A 12,680-nucleotide genomic window follows, 5' to 3' on the forward strand; every position below is an offset into this window, starting at 1 on the left:
ACTAAAGATTCACTCAAATCACTCAAAGTGTTTAAGGGTGAAGATTCAGCACTCGATTGTCTAACATGAAAAGTTATTACCATAGGCTTGCATGAAAATCAAATCTCCACCACTTGTAAATGATATGAGACACTAATCAAAAGGTCTTTGCATGGTTGTAATGGGGTTTAGGTTAGAGGTATGGATACAGGTTGAAGAACAGGGGTTAGAATCGAGATAATTTCAATATGTTACCCCACTATCAAAAACTTAATCACTGAATCACAAACAAATAGCTAGAACTATTTTACATGAGTTCATGACAACTTTAGCTTGCGGAGAATTACACACACATTTTTTTTAAGAACAAATCAAGTTAATACAGTACAGAAATTATACTTAATGATTCAGTAATAAAAAATGGTGAACACAGTGAGGTAACAATATTAAATTCAATCTCGATAAAAAGGGTCAAATTAAGTAAGAGGATTTCAACAATAATGGGTTAATGGGTTAATGACGAGGGTTAATCAATGAAAAAGGGTTAGTAGGCTCAACGGGGGTTCACTAAGGGTTTAATTATGTAAGAAGGATTTTTATGGAGTAAGTGGGTTAAATCCTAAGTGCCTTTATCATCTCAGTATATCAAATCATACATGTGATCTTGACATGTATAATCGAAGCAAGTTCTAGAATAACAGTGTGACAGCCCTAAATTGACCCTAGTCAGGAAGTGGTTTCGGGACCACAAAACCGAGTTATGAAAATAATTAATTGTTATATTCTATGCTTATTATGTGTGTACATGCATATGTGGAAATTTCATTCCCTAATTTTGCCAATTGTATGAGGAATTATTAAATAGGGATCAACATGAGACATGGTGAAATATGATAGGCTAATTTTAAAGGGCTTATTAGTGCATGTCAACACAAAGGTGGACTTGCATGTCAAATTTGCCCAATTCCCTTATAGTGGCCGGCCAAGATGGATTGATGATGGGAAATTTATTTGTTGAATTAGATATTATAATAGGAAATTGGGTTATTGGAGACATAATGAATTAAAGAAAGAATAAAAAAAAAAGAGAAAGGAAGCCACTATCATATCATCTTCTCCATTGTCGAAACTGGAGAAAGAAGAAAAAGAGAAAAGCTTGGCTAAGGTTCGGCCATTGGGAGTTAGATTAAGGTTAGTCTTTTGTTTAGTTTTTGATAATTTTCACATTTTTGATATCATTGCTTTGTGTTCTTTAAAACCCATGGTTCAATTTTGTGAATTGATGATGATTTTGTGTTTTGCCATTGATGAGTGCTTGAGCTTTTTGATAGTTGTTGATGAAAAATGAAAGATATGTTAAAGATTAATATGTTTTGTGTTGAAGTTTTTGGTGATTTTGAGTAGTTAGGGCTAAATTACAAAAATAATTTTTGAAGGACTCAAAGGTGAAATAAATGAAATGTATGGACTTATATGGGTACTAGGAAGATTCGGTCCTTAAGGAGTGTGACCAAATTTTGTGTATTTTGTGTTTTGTGGAATAAAGACTAAATTGTGAAAGTGCGAAATATTAGGGGTAAAAATGTAATTTACCCATTTATGCGTTATTAGACTAAATTGAATGAAAATATGTTAAAATGAGATTTATTTGAATATGTTAAGATCAAGAAACCAAGAAATTGGATTTAGATCGGGGAAAATCGAAAGTAGTTGAGTAGCCGATCAATTAGTCGACGACATCCGAAGAAAGTTTATAAGCAATTAGATATTAAAATTTCGGAATAAATGTTAGTTATATATGCTGAAATGGAAATATGATAAATGTATATATAGCTGAATGTGATATGTGTGAATTATATGTTAAATTAAGGCTTGGTAAGCTAGCTATTAAGGTGAAATGCTAATGTTAGTATTTGATTTGGTAATAATCTGTTTGGGGACAGCAGCAGTAAGGTGATTTTGGAAAATCGCCATAATTTGTAGGAGTTGAATTAGAAGCTGAGTGAATTATGTCATTAAAGCTTGAAGAGTCTATTTTCTTACAAAAGAAACTATAAAAACAAAAGAGTTACCGATCTTGAGATATTTGAAGTATTGTGGGGCTGAGTCAAAATGACTACTAGATTCCCTGTTCTGTTTTTAGAAAATCATTATAAATTGTACAAAAATGATTATAAGATAAAATTTATATGCTTAGACTCCTTAATGAGTCTAGTTTCAAATGAGATCAAATAAAACACATTTTGAATTCTGTAAAATGAGAAATTTGATTCGTAGTGAAGAGTGGTCAGAATAGTCAAACAGTGAAACAGGGGAAACTTTAAGAAAAATCTGGTATTGATTGGCCAAGCCTAAAATTCTAAAAATTTTATGGATGGAAGATATACGAGTCTATATGCAGGGAAAATTAACGGAAAGTGATTTGGAGTTTAGTAGCTCCAGTTATAAATAATTTAGTCACTGCTGCTCAGGAAAACAGCTCGTAGTGAATATGTGATTTTGTTGTAAACATTAATGAAAATTTGCCAATGAATTATTTATTGATTATTATAAAGCTTACTATAATCTATGTGTGTGAAAGTCGGATCAATATATATATTATTCTGAAAGTAATACTTGAATAGTCGATTAATGACTATTTTAAATTTTGTTGAACTTAAGCTCAAGAGCAAAGGGGAACTAGATCCGATAAAGGGAAGGAAAAAGTAATTGAATAGCCATTGAAGTCGTTCGACAACATCTGAGGTAAGTCTTCGAGTAATGACCCTACTTGAATTATATTGAAATGATTAGTCATACTATGATGGATAGTCGAATGTGCATAGAGACTATGTTATAAAGCCAATTGAAATCATGCTCTTTGTGTGTGGCTATTGAGCCGAAATTGGAAAGGTTTAATAAATGCTTTGTGTTTGAGCCTTAGTAACGAAAGTGAAATATGGATGTGTCATGATTGTTGATATATGTGTGCATGAGCATTTGAATGATATCCGGGCTAAGACCCGAAGGCATTTGTGCGATTTGATATATCCGGGATAAGACCCGAAGGCATTTGTGCGAATTGATATATCCGGGATAAGACCTGAAGGCATTTGTGCGAATTGATATATCCGGGCTAAGACCCGAAGGCATTTGTGCGAATTGATATATCCGGGCTAAGACCCGAAGGCATTTGTGCGAATTGATATATCCGGGCTAAGACCCGAAGGCATTTGTGCGATTTGATATATCCGGGATAAGACCCGAAGGCATTTGTGCGAATTGATATATCCGGGATAAGACCCGAAGGCATTTGTGCGAACTGATATATCCGGGCTAAGACCCAACGGCGTTTGTGCGAATTGATATATCCGGGCTAAGACCCGAAGGCAATTGTGCAAGTTGATATATCCGGGCTAAGACCCGAAGGCATTCGTGCGAGTTGCTATACCCGGGTTAAGACCCGAAGGCAATTGAGCTTGTGGTTATATCCGGCTAAATTCCGAAGAAACTTGGGTTTGAATGTGAGCGTTTTGTGCTGCAATAAATTCAATTAATACGCTCGATAAACCGAAACGATAAGGTATGTTTGCATGTGCTTCGAAAAAAAAAAGTCGATTCGCTTTAAATAATATTCGTTCAATCGACTAACGAATTTTCGGCTTTTAGATAGGTTGATACCTTGTGTGTGTATATGTTGATGAAGTGTGAAGTAAGTATGCTTATGAGAATGTGAATTAATAAAGTGATTTATTTAGCTATGTGAATGCAATACTTTAGTCAAAGCCGATTTCATTACTTGAAACTTACTAAGCTTTAAAATGCTTACCCCGTTGCTTTGGCTCTCTGTTTTATAGATATTGTTCGTTAGCTATCGGATTCGGGATCATCGAAGTCGAAGTCATCCACACTATCAAAGCTCTTTTGGTACTCTTTTAGTTGAACTCTGGATATGGCATGTATAGGACTACCCATTTGTTGTGGGTCGTGGACCCTTTGGACTTGTATAAATTTTGGATAGCCATGCGAAAATGGCTTATATGTGTTTGAGTATAATGTTATAATCATTTGGTGTGGATATGCTTGACAAGGATTGGCCACGGGATGGTTAATCACTTTCATAAATTGTGCTATTTATGCAAAAAGGGCTAGTTGAATCATGGAAACCATGAAATAGGTAAAGTCTACCTTAAAGGCAGATGCTGACAGCAGCAGTGATGTAGATTTGGAAAATCACTAAAAATAGTAGGAATGGAATTAAATTGTGAATAAATTATGTAAACAAACCTTGATGAATATACTTTCATAGGAAAGTAACGAAACAATCATACGGACAGTATGTTAAGAGATATTCAGGTTCTCGTGAGACAGGGCCAGAACGGTTTCTGGATTCCCTATTCCGACTTTGGAAATTCATTATAAATTAACCATAGATAATTAGGAGTCATACCATATATTTATAGATTCTTCTCTGAGTCTAGTTTCTATAGAAACAAACGGAATCAGTATTGGAGCCCTGTACAAGGAGATATCCAAGTCGTAATGCGCAAAGGTCAGGGTAGTCGATCCCTGTAACATGGGAGACTTTGACTAATAAACTGTACTAATTGGCCCGACCAAAAATTCTAGAAAAAAATATGTAGATGGGCATATGAGTCTATTTTCAGGGAAAAATCACGAAACGGATTTTCGAGTTGTGAAACTCAAGGTATGATTTTTAAAGCGACTAGTACGCAGATTGGCAGTGTTGGGAAATATTTTTTATAAGGGGTTTAAAGTCTGTTAACACCTCGTGTTCGACTCCGGTGTCGGTCTCGGGTTCGGGGTGTTACATTTGATTGGTATCAGAGCTACGGTTTAGTCGATTCTAAGACTACCGTAATGCGTTGGGTCTAGCTATACATGCCATTTTATGTGATTATCTGATAGTGTGGTGATTTCTGACATTTGCAAATGTGTTTAATTATAGTAATGGATCCCGATCCCGACCGAGTGGTAGCTGATGATCTTGAGAGTGTAGCGCCTGCTCCCGCACAAGGGACAGTGCCGGCGGACTCTCAACCGAATGCTAGTAACCCGAATGATGAAGCTAGACAAGCTTTCTATAGCGTGATGAATGATTGGTTTAACCAATACATTCGAACTAATACGGCTGTTCCACAACCTCCATTCCCGACTAATACAACCCCCGCACCTACAATACCTCTGGTAACTGACCAAATAAGGTCAAATAAGCCCCCAGTTGACAAAATCCGAAAACATGGGGCTACTGAATTTAAGGCTACGGATAGCGACGATGTCGAGCGAGCTTGTAAAGCCGAAGAGTTTAGAATAGAAAAACAAAAAGTTGATGTGAGAACTGGAGAGTTTCGTAAAAGATCCTCGGGAAGGTCTCTTCAACAGGCATCGAAGAAATTTCGAGATGATGTGGGTCGGTCTAGAGGCACTTCGGGCCTTTTTAGACGAGATCGTGATCGACCCCCTGTGGGTACCCAAGGCACTTCGATCGCCAGTGTTGGGAATGAACGTCGAGACAGAACAGAATGTCGATATTGTGGTAAATGGCATTCGGGGAGTTGTAGATTCCATGACCGCTCCTGTTACAAGTGTGGATCAGTTGACCACTTCATTAAAGATTGCCCGAGGATGTCTGAACAGAATGTAAATCAGAGTGAGAAACCGGGTGCTACCACTGCTCGAGGTAGACCATCTAGAAATACGGGCAATGCTAGTGGTGGTCAGAGAGGATCTAGAGATGCTACGACCAGATCCGAGGCTCGTGCGCCTGCTGGAGCTTATGCTATACGTGCCCGCGAGGATGCTTCTTCGCCTGATGTTATTACCGGTACTTTTACTCTCTTTGATACTAATGTAATTGCTTTGATTGACCCCGGTTCTACTCATTCTTACATACGTGAAACTTTAGCATCCAGTAAGACTTTACCTATTGAGTCTACTAAGTTCGTAATTCGGGTGTCAAATCCCTTGAGTCGTTACGTGCTTGTCGACAAAGTGTGTAAGAAATGTCCCCTAGTAATCCGAGGTTCCTGTTTTCCGGCGGACTTGGATGGGTTGCCAGCTGTAATATCCTCAATGTTGGCACAAAAATATGTAAGAAAAGGTTGCCAAGCATACCTTGCGTATGTACTTGATGACAAAGAATTAGAAAAGAAACCCGAATCTATGCCGGTGGTTTGTGAATACCTGGATGTTTTTCCTGAAGAATTACTGGGTTTACCACCTGTTCGGGAGGTAGAGTTTGGTATTGAGCTTGTACCTGGAACTACGCCGATTTCGATAGCTCTGTATCGTATGGCACCAACCGAGTAAAAAGAGTTGAAGGCTCAGTTGCAAGAATTGACGGATAGAGGTTTTGCTCGACCAAGTTTCTCACCTTGGGGTGCACCAGTATTGTTCGTGAAAAAGAAGGACGGAACCATGAGGTTGTGCATTGACTATCGTCAACTGAATAAAGTGACGATAAAGAACAAATATCCGTTGCCGCGCATCGATGATTTGTTCGACCAACTGAAGGGAGCCTCAGTGTCCTCAAAAATAGATTTGAGATCGGGCTATTATCAGTTGCGAATTCGAGATTCGGACATACCCAAAACTGCCTTCAGAACGAGATATGGTCACTACGAATTCTTAGTGATGCCGTTTGGGCTCACTAATGCCCCTGCGGTATTTATGGATTTGATGAATCGGATCTTCAGACCATATTTGGATCGGTTCGTAGTTGTGTTCATTGATGACATCCTGGTCTATTCAAGACATGAGACCGAACATGCCGAGCATCTGAGGCTAGTGTTACAAATTTTGTGGGATAAGCAGTTATATGTTAAGTTCAGTAAGTGTGAGTTCTGGTTAAGAGAGGTTAGCTTCTTGGGTCATGTGATATCCGCATCGGGTATTCGAGTTGACCCGAACAAAATCTCAGCCATACTTAACTGGAAACCTCCGAGAAATATTACTGAGGTTCGGAGCTTTTTGGGACTCGCAAGTTATTACCGACGATTTGTCAAAGGTTTCTCGATGATAGCCACACAAATGACGAAGCTACTTCAAAAGGATGTTAAGTTCGAATGGACGGAGAAATGTCAGAAAAGTTTCGATCAACTGAAAACTCATTTGACTGAAGCTTCAATTTTAGTGCAACCCGAATCAGGCAAAGAGTTTGTCATTTATAGTGACGCATCCCTACTTGGGTTGGGTTGCGTATTGATGCAAGAAGGTCGAGTTGTGGCCTATGCGTCAAGACAATTGAAGCCACACGAGATCAATTATCCAACCCATGATCTCGAACTAGCTGCCATCGTATTTGCTTTGAAAATATGGCGACATTATTTGTTTGGTGAGAAGTGCCATGTATTTTCGGATCACAAAAGTCTCAAATATTTGATGACCCAGCGAGACTTGAATCTGCGACAAAGGCGTTGGCTTGAGTTGTTGAAAGATTATGAGCTGGTCATTAATTATCACCCGGGAAAGGCTAATGTGGTTGCGGACGCCTTAAGCCGGAAATCACTATTTTCTTTGCGAGCGATGAATGTACACTTGTCTGTTCTACCCGACAATGTGTTAGTAGCTGAATTAAAAGCCAAACCATTATTGATTCATCAAATTCGTGAAGCTCAGAAAGTCGATGATGAATTGGTTGCAAAACGGGCTGAGTGTGTTCCGAACAAGGAATCGGAGTTTCAAATCGATGATGATGATTGTTTGAGGTTCAGAAGTCGTTTGTGTGTTCCAAGGAATTCGGAACTCATTTCGATGATTCTGAACGAAGCCCTATTGTAGCCGAATGTCAATTCACCCGGGGAGTACGAAAATGTACAACGATTTGAAACGTCGATTTTGGTGGCATGGTATGAAACGAGACATCTCCAATTTTGTTTCGAGATGTTTAATATGTCAACAATTGAAAGTCTGAAGGTAGCCACAGATCGTCAAAAGTCGTATGCGGATTTGAAAAGAAAAGACATTGAATATCAGGTTGGAGATAAAGTGTTTCTTAAAGTTTCGCCTTGGAAAAAGGTACTCAGATTTGGCCGTAAGGGCAAATTGAGTCCGAGGTTCATTGGGCCGTATGAAATATCCGAAAGAATTGGTCCAGTGGCATATAGATTGATTTTACCCCCCTGAACTTGAAAGGATTCACAACGTTTTTCATGTTTCGATGCTTCGACGTTATAGATCCGATCCGTCACATGTGATTAATCCCTCGGAAGTTGAAATTCAATCTGACTTGAGTTATGAAGAAGAACCGATTCGTATCCTAGCTCGTGAAGTGAAAGAGTTGCAAAACAGAAGGGTTCCGTTAGTTAAGGTGTTATGGCTCAAACACGGGATCGGGGAAGCTACTTGGGAAACCGAGAGCTTGATGAAAGAACGATACCCAAACCTATTTATCGGTAAGATTTTCGGGGACGAAAATTTCTTAAGTGGGGGAGAGTTGTGACAGCCCTAAATTGACCCTAGTCGGGAAGTGGTTTCGGGACCACAAAACCGAGTTATGAAAATAATTAATTGTTATATTCTATGCTTATTATGTGTGTACATGCATATGTGGAAATTTCATTCCCTAATTTTGCCAATTGTATGAGGAATTATTAAATAGGGATCAACATGAGACATGGTGAAATATGATAGGCTAATTTTAAAGGGCTTATTAGTGCATGTCAACACAAAGGTGGACTTGCATGTCAAATTTGCCCAATTCCCTTATAGTGGCCGGCCAAGATGGATTGATGATGGGCAATTTATTTGTTGAATTAGATATTATAATAGGAAATTGGGTTATTGGAGACATAATGAATTAAAGAAAGAATAAAAAAAAAAGAGAAAGGAAGCCACTATCATATCATCTTCTCCATTGTCGAAACTGGAGAAAGAAGAAAAAGAGAAAAGCTTGGCTAAGGTTCGGCCATTGGGAGTTAGATTAAGGTTAGTCTTTTGTTTGGTTTTTGATAATTTTCACATTTTTGATATCATTGCTTTGTGTTCTTTAAAACCCATGGTTCAATTTTGTGAATTGATGATGATTTTGTGTTTTGCCATTGATGAGTGCTTGAGCTTTTTGATAGTTGTTGATGAAAAATGAAAGATATGTTAAAGATTAATATGTTTTGTGTTGAAGTTTTTGGTGATTTTGAGTAGTTAGGGCTAAATTACAAAAATAATTTTTTGAAGGACTCAAAGGTGAAATAAATGAAATGTATGGACTTATATGGGTACTAGGAAGATTCGGCCCTTAAGGAGTGTGACCAAATTTTGTGTATTTTGTGTTTTGTGGAATAAAGACTAAATTGTGAAAGTGCGAAATATTAGGGGTAAAAATGTAATTTACCCATTTATGCGTTATTAGACTAAATTGAATGAAAATATGTTAAAATGAGATTTATTTGAATATGTTAAGATCAAGAAACCAAGAAATTGGATTTAGATCGGGGAAAATCGAAAGTAGTTGAGTAGCCGATCAATTAGTCGACGACATCCGAAGAAAGTTTATAAGCAATTAGATATTAAAATTTCGGAATAAATGTTAGTTATATATGCTGAAATGGAAATATGATAAATGTATATATAGCTGAATGTGATATGTGTGAATTATATGTTAAATTAAGGCTTGGTAAGCTAGCTATTAAGGTGAAATGCTAATGTTAGTATTTGATTTGGTAATAATCTGTTTGGGGACAGCAGCAGTAAGGTGATTTTGGAAAATCGCCATAATTTGTAGGAGTTGAATTAGAAGCTGAGTGAATTATGTCATTAAAGCTTGAAGAGTCTATTTTCTTACAAAAGAAACTATAAAAACAAAAGAGTTACCGATCTTGAGATATTTGAAGTATTGTGGGGCTGAGTCAAAATGACTACTAGATTCCCTGTTCTGTTTTTAGAAAATCATTATAAATTGTAAAAAAATGATTATAAGATAAAATTTATATGCTTAGACTCCTTAATGAGTCTAGTTTCAAATGAGATCAAATACAACACATTTTGAATTCTGTAAAATGAGAAATTTGATTCGTAGTGAAGAGTGGTCAGAATAGTCAAACAGTGAAACAGGGGAAACTTTAAGAAAAATCTGGTATTGATTGGCCAAGCCTAAAATTCTGAAAATTTTATGGATGGAAGATATACGAGTCTATATGCAGGGAAAATTAATGGAAAGTGATTTGGAGTTTAGTAGCTCCAGTTATAAACAATTTAGTAACTGCTGCTCAGGAAAACAGCTCGTAGTGAATATGTGATTTTGTTGTAAACATTAATGAAAATTTGCCAATGAATTATTTATTGATTATTATAAAGCTTACTATAATCTATGTGTGTGAAAGTCGGATCAATATATATATTATTCTGAAAGTAATACTTGAATAGTCGATTAATGACTATTTTAAATTTTGTTGAACTTAAGCTCAAGAGCAAAGGGGAACTAGATCCGATAAAGGGAAGGAAAAAGTAATTGAATAGCCATTGAAGTCGTTCGACAACATCTGAGGTAAGTCTTCGAGTAATGACCCTACTTGAATTTTATTGAAATGATTAGTCATACTATGATGGATAGTCGAATGTGCATAGAGACTATGTTATAAAGCCAATTGAAATCATGCTCTTTGTGTGTGGCTATTGAGCCGAAATTGGAAAGGTTTAATAAATGCTTTGTGTTTGAGCCTTAGTAACGAAAGTGAAATATGGATGTGTCATGATTGTTGATATATGTGTGCATGAGCATTTGAATGATATCCGGGCTAAGACCCGAAGGCATTTGTGCGATTTGATATATCCGGGATAAGACCCGAAGGCATTTGTGCGAATTGATATATCCGGGCTAAGACCTGAAGGCATTTGTGCGAATTGATATATCCGGGATAAGACCCGAAGGCATTTGTGCGAATTGATATATCCGGGCTAAGACCCGAAGGCATTTGTGCGAATTGATATATCCGGGCTAAGACCCGAAGGCATTTGTGCGAATTGATATATCCGGGCTAAGACCCGAAGGCATTTGTGCGAATTGATATATCCGGGCTAAGACCTGAAGGCATTTGTGCGAATTGATATATCCGGGCTAAGACCCGAAGGCATTTGTGCGATTTGATATATCCGGGATAAGACCCGAAGGCATTTGTGCGAATTGATATATCCGGGATAAGACCCGAAGGCATTTGTGCGAACTGATATATCCGGGCTAAGACCCGACGGCGTTTGTGCGAATTGATATATTCGGGCTAAGACCCGAAGGCAATTGTGCAAGTTGATATATCCGGGCTAAGACCCGAAGGCATTCGTGCGAGTTGCTATACCCGGGTTAAGACCCGAAGGCAATTGAGCTTGTGGTTATATCCGGCTAAATTCCGAAGAAACTTGGGTTTGAATGTGAGCGTTTTGTGCTGCAATAAATTCAATTAATACGCTCGATAAACCGAAACGATAAGGTATGTTTGCATGTGCTTCGAAAAAAAAAGTCGATTCGCTTTAAATAATATTCGTTCAATCGACTAACGAATTTTCGGCTTTTAGATAGGTTGATACCTTGTGTGTGTATATGTTGATGAAGTGTGAAGTAAGTATGCTTATGAGAATGTGAATTAATAAAGTGATTTATTTAGCTATGTGAATGCAATACTTTAGTCAAAGCCGATTTCATTACTTGAAACTTACTAAGCTTTAAAATGCTTACCCCGTTGCTTTGGCTCTCTGTTTTATAGATATTGTTCGTTAGCTATCGGATTCGGGATCATCGAAGTCGAAGTCATCCACACTATCAAAGCTCTTTTGGTACTCTTTTAGTTGAACTCTGGATATGGCATGTATAGGACTACCCGTTTGTTGTGGGTCGTGGACCCTTTGGACTTGTATAAATTTTGGATAGCCATGCGAAAATGGCTTATATGTGTTTGAGTATAATGTTATAATCATTTGGTGTGGATATGCTTGACAAGGATTGGCCACGGGATGGTTAATCACTTTCATAAATTGTGCTATTTATGCAAAAAGGGCTAGTTGAATCATGGAAACCATGAAATAGGTAAAGTCTACCTTAAAGGCAGATGCTGACAGCAGCAGTGATGTAGATTTGGAAAATCACTAAAAATAGTAGGAATGGAATTAAATTGTGAATAAATTATTTAAACAAACCTTGATGAATCTAATTTCATACGAAAGTAACAAAAAAATCATACGGACAGTATGTTAAGAGATATTCAGGTTCTCGTGAGACAGGGCCAGAACGGTTTCTGGATTCCCTGTTCCAACTTTGGAAATTCATTATAAATTAACCAGAGATAATTAGGAGTCATACCATATATTTATAGATTCCTCTCTGAGTCTAGTTTCTATAGAAACAAACGGCATCAGTATTGGAGCCCTGTACAAGGAGATATCCAAGTCGTAATGCGCAAAGGTCAGGGTAGTCGATCCCTGTAACATGGGAGACTTTGACTAATAAACTGTACTAATTGGCCCGACCAAAAATTCTAGAAAAAAATATTTAGATGGGTATATGAGTCTAGTTTCAGGGAAAAATCACGAAACTTATTTTCGAGTTGTGAAACTCAAGATATGATTTTTAAAGCGACTAGTACGCAGATTGGCAGTGTTGGGAAATATTTTTTATAAGGGGTTTAAAGTCTGTTAACACCTCGTGTTCGACTCCGGTGTCGGTCTCGGGTTCGGGGTGTTACAAACAGTTCAATGTTGACACACTCAAACCACAAAAG

The sequence above is a fragment of the Gossypium hirsutum genome, chromosome A08, assembly GCF_007990345.1.
Source record: "Gossypium hirsutum isolate 1008001.06 chromosome A08, Gossypium_hirsutum_v2.1, whole genome shotgun sequence".
Lineage (NCBI taxonomy): Eukaryota > Viridiplantae > Streptophyta > Magnoliopsida > Malvales > Malvaceae > Gossypium > Gossypium hirsutum.